Raw genomic sequence first — 11,241 nt, forward strand, 5'->3', positions numbered from 1 at the left:
GAGAGGTGTTGTTATGAACGGCAAGCCGTTGATGTGGATTCCAATCAAAGACCCGTAGACCAGGTCCAAAGTAGCACAAAAATTAAAAAACGATCAAACAAGGACACAACCGTAGGAACGTCAAGAACCACGAAGATGATGAGGCACACACAGCGGTAAGCAAAGCAAGTAGGCAAGCGATAGTCTGACACACGCAGATGGTGATAGACGTCCTTAAATATTAAGTGTTCTTAATGCACCATAGGTGTGTCGCATGGCCCCGCACATCCAGCTCAATCAGGTGCTGAACGAGGAAAAAGGAACTGAGAACGCACACAACATGACAGCTGTAGAGTGTCACTGTTAGTGGGGAGAACATGTTTCTTTATATATAAAAAAAGTGTATAAAAAAACTTGTTCTCCCAGCTGTAAACAGTAAGAAACCACAACCCTTCTATCTGTTATTATCTTCCTGAATGTTGTTTCCAAACTAGTCCAACTGAATTCCAACGGGATTCCTGGCACTAAATGAAATATGACTGTATGCAACTATGCATCTCACGCTGTAAAATGGTCTCAGACCTCTGTCGAAATCTGGGTACTGCAGAGGCAATATTTGCACATACAGTTGTGGTCAAAAGTTTATATACACTTGTGAAGAACATTATGTCATGGCTCTCTTGAGTTTCCAGTTATTTCTACAACTCTGATTTTTCTCTGATTGGAACAGATACTTCTTTGTCACAAAAAACATTCATGAAGTTTGGTTCTTTTATGACTTTATTATGGGTTAACAGAAAAAGTGATCAAATCTGCTGGGTCAAAAATATACATACATGGATCTGAAAAAGCAAATCATTGACTTGAACAAGTCAGGAAAGACACTTGGAGCCATTTCAAAGCAGCTGCAGGTCCCAAGAGCAACAGTGCAAACAATTGTTTGTAAGTATAAAGTGCATGGCACTGTTTTGTCACTGCCACGATCAGGAAGAAAACGCAAGCTATCACCTGCTGCTGAGAGAAAATTGGTCAGGAGGGTGAAGATTCAACCGAGAATCACCAAAAAGCAAATCTGCCAAGAATTAGAAGCTGCTGGAACACAGGTGTCAGTGTCCACAGTCAAGCGTGTTTTGCATCTCCATGGACTGAGAGGCTGCCGTGCAAGAAGGAAGCCCTTGCTCCAAAAGCGGCACCTTAAGGCTCGACTGAAGTTTGCTGCTGATCACATGGACAAAGATTAGACCCTCTGGAGGAAAGTTCTGTGGTCAGACGAATCAAAAATCGAGCTGTTTGGCCACAATGCCCAGCAATATGTTTGGACGAGAAAAGGTGAGGCCTTTAACCCCAAGTACACCATGCCTACCGTCAAGCACGGTGGTGGTAGTATTATGCTGTGGGGCTGTTTTGCTGCCAATGGAACTGGTGCTTTACAGAGAGTAAATGGGATAATGAAGAAGGAGGATTACCTTCAAATTATTCAAGATGACCTAACGTCATCAGCCCGAAGATTGGGTCTTGGGCACAGTTGGGTGTTCCAACAGGACAATGAGCCCAAACACACATCAAAAGTGGTAATGGAATGGCGAAATCAGGCAAGAGTTAAGGTTTTCGAATGGCCTTCCCAAAGTCCTGACTTAAACCCCATTGAGAACTTGTGGACAATGCTGAGGAAACAAGTCCATGTCAGAAAGCCATCAAATTTAACTGAACTGCACCAATTCTGTCAAGAGGAGTGGTCAAAGATTCAACCAGAAGCTTGCCAGAAGCTTGTGGATGGCTACCAAAAGCGCCTAATTGAAGTGAAAATGGCCAAGGGACATGTTACCAAATATTAGCGCTGCTGTATGTATATTTTTGACCCAGCAGATTTGATCACTTTTTTCTGTTCACCCATAATAAAGTCATAAAAGAACCAAACTTCATGAATGTTTTTTGTGACAAAGAAGTATCTGTTCCAGTCACTCTATCAGAGAAAAATCAGAGTTGTAGAAATAACTGGAAACTGAAGAGAGCCATGACATTATGTTCCTCACAAGTGTATGTAAACTTTTGACCACAACTGTATAGTTACAATAGTTACATAATAGCATTTTTTGCACTGTTGCACCAATATCTATGCATTAACTTTCATTTGCACTATCATATTAGGTCAGCCATTTGGCTCCTTGTATAAGTACTGTAAATGGTCATACGCACTGTTGCTCCCTGTTATATCACCACTACATTAACCACTTGCTGCTAGTCATTTATTCACTATATTCCCAATCTGACACTGTAACCTGTGTTTTTGTATTAGTCTTATTGTACTTTTGTTTTTGTTTTATGTGGTACACATTACGGCGAAGCTTTAAATCTCGTTGTACAATGACAATAAAGGCATTCTATTCTATTCTATTCTATTCTATTCTATTCTATTCTATTCTATTCTATTCTATTCTATTCTATTCTATCAGCATTGGCTGTCACAATGTTGGTCAAATTGTGTTTTGTTCCAGAGTGAGCGTTCCCGACGCCAGTTCAAGCTCATCAAGACTGTATTCAAGCCCAGGCGATCCAAGAGAAGGGTGTCAAGATATTACTTGATGGGCACAATTCGACACCTCTGCCGCCTGTTATGTACAGTGGGGCAAATAAGTATTTAGTCAACCACCAATTGTGCAAGTTCTCTTACTTGAAAAGATTAGAGAAGCCTGTAATCGTCAACATGGGTAAACCTCAACCATGAGAGACAGAATGTGAAAAAAAAACTGAAAATCACATTGTTTGATTTTTAAAGAATTTATTTCCAAATTAGAGTGGAAAATAAGTATTTGGTCACCTACCAACAAGCAAGATTTCTGGCTGTCAAAGAGGTCTAACTTCTAACGAGGTCTAACGAAGTTCCACTCATTATCTGTATTAATGGCACCTGTTTTAACTCATTGTCGGTATAAAAGACACTGTCCACAACTCAGTCAGTCACACTCCAAACGCCACTATGGCCAAGACCAAACAGCTGTCGAAGGACACCAGAGACAAAATTGTAGACCTGCACCAGGCTGGGAAGACTGAATCTGCAATAGGTAAAACGCTTGGTGTAAATAAATAATCTGTGGGAGCGATTATTAGAAAATGGAAGACATACAAGACCATTGATAATCTCCCTCGATCTGGGGCTCCATGCAAGATCTCACCCCGTGCGTCAAAATGATAACAAGAACGGTGAGCAAAAATCCCAGAACCTTACGGGGGGGACGTAGTGAATGACCTACAGAGAGCTGGGACCACAGTAACAAAGGCTACTATCAGTAACACAATGCGCCGCCAGGGACTCAAATCCTGTACTGCCAGACGTGTCCCCCTGCTGAAGAAAGTACACGTCCAGGCCCGTCTGCGGTTCGCTAGAGAGCATTTGGATGATCCAGAAGAGGACTGGGAGAATGTGTTATGGTCAGATGAAACCAAAATAGAACTTTTTGGTAGAAACACAGGTTCTCGTGTTTGGAGGAGAAAGAATACTGAATTGCATCCGAAGAACACAATACCCACTGTGAAGCATGGGGGTGGAAACATCATGCTTTGGGGCTGTTTTTCTGCAACGGGACCAGGACGACTGATCTGTGTCAAGGAAAGAATGAATGGGGCCATGTGTCGAGAGATTTTGAGTGAAAATCTCCTTCCATCAGCAAGGGCGTTGAAGATGAGACGTGGCTGGGTCTTTCAGCATGACAATGATCCCAAACACACAGCCGGGGCAACAAAGGAGTGGCTTCGTTAGAAGCATTTCAAGGTCATGGAGTGGCCTAGCCAGTCTCCAGATCTCAACCCCATAGAAAATCTGTGGAGGGAGTTGAAAGTCTGTGTTCCCCAACGACAGCCCCAAAGCGTCACTGCTCTGGAGGAGATCTGCATGGAGGAATGGGCCAAAATACCAGCAACAGTGTGTGAAAAGCTTGTGAAGAGTTACAGAAAACGTTTGGCCTCCGTTATTGCCAACAAAGGGTACATAACAAAGTATTGAGATGAACTTTTGGTATTGACCAAATACCTATTTTCCACCATGATTTGGAAATAAATTCTTTAAGAATCAAATAATGTGACTTTCTGTTTTTTATCCCACATTCTGTCTCTCATGGTTGAGGTTTACCCATGATGACAATTACAGGCCTCTCTAATATTTTCAAGTGGGAGAACTTGCACAATTAGTGGTTGACTAAATACTTCTTTGCCCCATTGTATCGCCTTAATTTAAGTACATTTAAAGCCGAGACATCTGATAGTGTTACAGGTTCCATTTGTGCATTGTTTGAATTAGAAACAATTACAGCAGGATTATTTGGTTTTACACAAAATTACACTGCTATAATCACAATCACTAGACAGTTCTGGAGTAGTGCCTGGTGTTCACAACAACTGATCCACCATCAGCTGTCTGAACCGTGTAGGAAAACAGGCCCAGTTTGAGCAATGATGGTGGCAGGGGCCCACTTTTTTTTACTCTGATAACTCCAGGCCATAACAGAGTCACCGGGTTCAAAAACTCGGTTCTTGGAATGCAGGTCTCTGTACTTGACTTGTTTCCGTTGATCCATTTGGACAATGTCTCTCAGGGTTGGTGGTTTCAGCAGGTCCATGCCAGTATGTAGCTCTCGAGAAAAGATTAGGCTCGCTGGCGATACCTTGGTAATTGCATGCATTAATTTTCGGTATTTGAGGAGAAATTCTAGTAGTCTCTGATGTGATGTACTTTGCCCTTGTGATGCTTTTAGAGCATGTTTGAGGGTGTGCGCAATCCTCTCTGCCAAGCCATTGGTTTCCGGGAAATAGGGAGACGATTTGATGTGTTGAACCCCATTGGCTTGCAGGAAATCAACCATTTCTTTTGAGACGAATTGGGGTCCGTTATCTGACACGAATTGTGCAGGGGCTCCGAAACAGCTACACATCTCTCCTAATTTCTCAATTGTCTTTTCCGATGTCCTGATTTCATGATAGTTACCTCTGGCCACTTACTATGGGCATCGATAGCAACCAGCAGTATTTGATTTTCGAAAGGCCCCGCAAAGTCAATATGAATGGGGTACCAAGGGTCCTGAGGAAAGTCCCAAGGATGAAGTGGGGCTGCAGGTGGATTGTTGTAAATCTTTTGGCAAGATGAACAATTTTTTTCCCGTCTCTTCTATCTGTTTATCTAATCCTGGCCTCCCAAAAAATAACTTCTCGCCATTTCTTTCATTTTAACAATGCCACTGTGACCTGCATGCAGTTGCACAATCATTTTAGAACGCAGAGTTCCTATTATAAAACGCACAGCAATTATCAATGAGTAGCCGTCTTTCAGGTGTCATCAATCAAAATGGCATGTTGTGATGCGATGTCACGGTCTAAAAATAGCATGCGTGCAGCACAGAAGCACTGAGCTTCTGTCGTCTCTAGGGATGGGAATTGATAGGATTTTTACGATTCCGATTCCATTATCGATATTGCTTAACGATTCGATTCTTTATCGATTCTCTTATCGATTCTAATTTGGGGGAAAAGAACAAACGTTTTGATCGGCATCGAGTTTGTTTAATCAGAAGTCACAACCTTACAAACTCACAACGAGATCAAAAGAGGCCCAAAGCCTCAATGTTAACTGTGGCAATAAATGGCAAATACACAAGAATGTGTAACATTTTACTGAAACATTTATCTAATAGAAATAAAAAATATTGGTATATATTGGCAGGTTTTTGTTCTGCCTTTGGCAATATGTGTTAAAGCAGGGGTCCCCAAACTTTTTCCTGTGAGGGCCACATAACTTTTCCCTTCTCTGATGAGGGGCCGGGGTCAGTTTGTAACAGAAAAAGTGTGACGATTGCAGAAGTATATAAATGTAAAAAATTATTGTTTTTCAGAAAGCCACAATCAAATAACCCTTTCTGGATTCTTCACGGAATGAAAGTAAATAAAATAAAAATAATAATATAATAATTAATAATAAAAACACCATTAATTAAATAGATAATAACCAAATAACCCTCTCTGAATTCTTCAAGGAAAAAGGCCAGGAAATAAATAACACGATTGAGAAAAAAAAAAAAATTCAAAATGGCCGGACCAAATGTGGAGGCGGGCCGTATTTGGGCCGCGGGCCGCAGTTTGGGCACCCGGAGAAATGCCGCATCCAAGCGAGTGAGCGAGCGAAGTGAGAGAGGGAAACACTTCTACGAGCCTACGTTCTTTGTTAATGTTAATATATACAGAGGCAACGCCTGTATGTATCATCTTTTGTGTTGTTGTTGTTGTTTCCACTCTAGTGTTGTATCGGTCGCGAACGATTCGTTCTTTTTGAACGAATTGTTTGGGTGACCGAGACCGAACTAATCACCATCTGCACTGATTCGTTCTATGAAGTTGGTGCTTGTTCACTGCGTGGGAGGGCGTTGAGCAAGCGGCAGCGTCTTCTGACATCGCACACGACCAATCAGACGCCAGCCTCATCGCGGGCAGGGGAGGGACCGGAAACAGAATCAGGGCGTATGTCACTCACTTCCACGTGTGGCCAATAAGCAGCCAGCGTGCAGGCAGGGGGGCAAGACTGAGTTTTGTCACTTCCCGTTCAGTGACTCGGTCCTCCGGCTCCTGACCTAGCTTGCTGCTAACTTGACTTTCCAGTAATGACTATGCGGTGAACGAATCAAAAAATGAAAGGAAAGGACTTTGTCACATATTTGTTAACGTGGAGCCTATCAAATGCAGCTCAAAAAGACAAAAACACCACACAAATCTAGCGAGCATGGTTTAGTGTACTACTTTTCTCAACAGACTCGGGACTACCTATTACGACATACTATCAAATTTACAGTAATTTAAAACACGGGTAGCTACGAGGCAAGCAAAAGCTGAGCTGCGGTCGCGTGACGGCAATGAAGGGGGCAAAGAACCGTCACTATATGGAGGCTTCATGGCAGCGATATTTACCTCATATGTGCACAGAAAAAAAGAATATATAGTATGATCACCATAATACTGATTTGCAATGAAACGGTATATACATGTCCATTTTTTCAAGTGTTTTATTTTTTTTTTCGTGTCAGGTGTTGGCTGGTTTGACAAATTATGTCAATCCGTCCATCATGTGCTACTCAAGCGCCCCAAAACAACGCACATGGACACGGGAGATGTCGCAATATGTCTACATTTTTCTTATCAGACTAATGAGAGTAGAAAGGCAATATCGTAAAGAGCAAACAATTTTCTCGTCGGCATTTGACGATCTGAGATGCGGGGACGACAGGGGAGTTGACCGGATTATTTTATTTATTAATACCAGTGCAAAAATTCAATACGATCACCATAATACTGATTTGCAATGAAACTGTATATACATGTCAATTTTTCCGAGTGTTTTATTTTATTTTTTTCGTGTCAGAGCGTCTCGGTTGGTTTGACAAATTATGTCAATCCGTCCTGATCATGCGCTACTCAAACGCCCCAAAACAACGCACGCGAACACGGGAGATGTCGCAATATGTCTACATTTTTCTTAACAGACTAATGAGGGTAGAAAGGCGACATCGTAAAGAGCAAGCAATCATTTCTCGTCGGCATTTGACGAGCTGAGATGCGGGGACGACAGGGGAGTTGACCGGATTATTTTATTTATTAATACCAGTGCAAAAATTCAATACGATCACCATAATACTGATTTGCAATGAAACTGTATATACATGTCAATTTTTCCGAGTGTTTTATTTTATTTTTTTCGTGTCAGAGCGTGTCGGTTGGTTTGACAAATTATGTCAATCCGTCCTGATCATGCGCTACTCAAACGCCCCAAAACAACGCACGCGAACACGGGAGATGTCGCAATATGTCTACATTTTTCTTAACAGACTAATGAGGGTAGAAAGGCGACATCGTAAAGAGCAAGCAATCATTTCTCGTCGGCATTTGACGAGCTGAGATGCGGGGACGACAGGGGAGTTGACCGGATTATTTTATTTATTAATACCAGTGCAAAAATTCAATACGATCACCATAATACTGATTTGCAATGAAACTGTATATACATGTCAATTTTTCCGAGTGTTTTATTTTATTTTTTTCGTGTCAGAGCGTGTCGGTTGGTTTGACAAATTATGTCAATCCGTCCTGATCATGCGCTACTCAAGCGCCCCAAAACAACGCACGCGAACACGGGAGATGTCGCACTATGGCTACATTTTTCTTAACAGACTAATGAGGGTAGAAAGGCGACATCGTAAAGAGCAAGCAATCATTTCTCGTCAGCATTTGACGAGCTGAGATGCGGGGACGACAGGGGAGTTGACCGGATTATTTTATTTATTAATACCAGTGCAAAAATTCAATACGATCATCTTAATACTGATTGGCAATTAAACTGGCAAATATCAAAATGTAGTATTGTCTTTATTTCAGAGCAGCACATTCGACAACTAGCTATTTACACTTATAGTTTTAACAATAGTGACTAAAAATAATAGTGATGAGCATAAAAACAAAAATACAACAGAGCGAGATGTAAATATGATGTGTTGGTCGTTCCATATTTAGAAATTAAACTTTCAATTTATTTTTATTTTCGTGACAGCAAGCATGCTGCGTTGGCTGGTAGCAAGCAGCATTGTAAATGTGATCAAGAACATGCTAAAGAAAGTCCGTGCGCCCCCGACCCCAACCCCCCGCTCCCCCCACAAAAGGAAAATGTTTAACAGTGTCCTCAATCGAAATGCAAGCACGAGCCATGACTTTGAGCCCATAGAACTAGGACAGACGACGCGGAAGTTCTCCCTCGCTTTTGCAGCAGCGGGAGGGAGACGAGGCTGTCTGTGAAAGCAGAATGATATCGCCTGTCACTCATTTCTGAAACTACGACGAGTGGTCAATGTGGAAGAGAGGGAGGGACCAAGCAATGTCACTTCCCGTTCAGTTATACTGCGAAGCGGTCTTTGGTGATTCGTTCGGCAACGTCACTTCCCGTTCACTAACCGAACGATTCATTTGGGCGGGGAGGGAGATGAGGGGGGCGAACGATTCGTTGAACGATTCGTTTGAACGAATCTTTTTACTGAACGATCCGGAATGGATTCGTTTACTCAAGTGAACGACAGATCCCGTCACTATTCCACTCGCGATCGGACACTTAAATCCAGTTGTGTAGTGGTTTGAACGATGTGCTAATGCTAGCGAACGAATGCTAACCATACTGTTATTAGCAGCTAATCATCGCAGATTTACGTTGATGCAAACCTGTTTGTTATTGGGGACGAAATTGATTTGTTTCATTTCTATTCTTAGTTTCACTCTTCAAGTGATGGTTGAATAAAGTCAGCAAATTATACCAACGTCTTCTGCAGCGTCATTTGGGAGTTTAGCTAGCTGTATAGCCGGGACTTTTTTTTTTTTTTTTTTTTAATAGCCAGGACTGAGCCTTAGCCTCTCTGTGAGGACAGCGCAGTCGTATTCCCTCCCGATGCAGTTATCTCCACCTTGCAATGACTGCAAGTCGCTTTGTTGTAATTTTTCCTCGTGAAGTGAAGACTCACTTTCGAGCGTTTGAACCTACGTGCTGTCATTGTTATGTTTATGGCTGCAATGCTCGTGCTTACCCGTCGTAACCTTTCATTTTCACACTCTTTCCTGGTGAAGAGTAGTCAAATTTTGGAGCGAGTGGTTCTTGGCGCCATGCTAGTTTGATGCGTCTGGACAACAACACACGTCACGACGCAATACGCGTCTTTAGGAATCGTTAAAGGGATCGTTAAGGCTTTTTCATTGTGATGTCGAGGCCTCGAAACACTCGGAACCGGTTCCGAATTGGAATCGGATTTCGATTCCCATCCCTAGTCGTCTCCGTGACGACAGAAGCACAGTGCTTCTGTGCTTCTGTCGTCACCGTGCGTGCTTAATGGCATACCGCACGCATGCTATTTTTAGACCGTGACATCGTATCACAACATGCCATTTTGACTGATGACACCTGAAAGACGGCTACCAAAGAAAACGTGCAATAGTTACCTTTTAAAACCCCTTTGTTCACCGAGGGCAAATGGTGAAGATGCTTGCTCGGTCGGTCCCTCGGCGTGGACTCGGAGTCCCCGCCAAACATTGGTGACTACTGTTTCCGGGTCATTGCTAAACTGTGGGTACAGATTAGTACTCTGTGGATACAGATTAGTAAACTGTGGGTACAGTTTAGTAATCTGTGGGTACAGATTAGTAATCTGTGGCTACAGATTACTAAACTGTGGGTATAGATTTGTAATCTGTGGGTACAGATTACTAAACTGTACCCACAGATTACTAAACCGTACCCACAGATTAGTAAATTTTGGGTACAGATTAGCTATAATTTTTTATTTTTTCTATCCTGGCACCCAGGGGGCTCCGTAGTATGCTTCTTGTTTTGTTGGGGAAAAAAAGTTTTCATACTTCTTTTTTTTTTTTTTTTGTGGCGGGAACGTGCTTCCATAGTTAAGTGACTTTAAAGTGAAAAACATTTAATATTTGCTGGAAGGCCTTACTTAAAAAACTGCATCAAGCCTGCCACCTGTTGACTTTACCTGACTGGTGCGCTCTTCATCCATCCATCAATCAATCCATCCATTTTCAATTCATTTGAAACGTTTTTCCAGGCCTTTACTGAGGTCTCTTTGGTTCTTGTTTGTTTCTAGGGGTTTCTCCCTTCGATCGCCCCTTCAGGAGTTGAAATGCTTGCTGATTTGGTTTAAGGTATGTTGATTGACTTTGCCATTAATCTAATGACCTTCCACTTTCCCACCTGATGGGATGCCACTGTTTTGTTTGTGTCTTGTTGCATGATGATGCAAACGTTGACTTCCAAAAATTAAAACATTTAGAAAATGTTTCGCTTCCAAAACTTTCAATTTCTTTTTTTTTTTTTTTTTTTTTTTTTTTAAATCTTGACGTCCAGTCGATGACCCTTAAAAATGGACTTGCAATCCAATTTATAAGTGGGCTCCAGAAGTTAACAATTCATTTTTGTGTATAGAAAAAAAAAATGCAATGAAAACATTTCTTCAATTAAACGGTCAAATACAAATCGACACTTTAACACCTGTCATGCCACATTTGCATCCGGTAAAAGCGTGCCTGCTTTTTTTTTTTTTTTTTTTTTTTTTTTTTTTTAATTGAACAATATAACATACAAATAACAAATAATAATACAGAACCAATCAAATTTAACCAAGAATAATTTAAAGTTCGGATACAAGTTTTGAAATTTAGATTTATGAATATGATATATCCACAGCC

Source organism: Corythoichthys intestinalis, chromosome 21 (genome assembly GCF_030265065.1).
Source record: "Corythoichthys intestinalis isolate RoL2023-P3 chromosome 21, ASM3026506v1, whole genome shotgun sequence".
NCBI lineage: Eukaryota > Metazoa > Chordata > Actinopteri > Syngnathiformes > Syngnathidae > Corythoichthys > Corythoichthys intestinalis.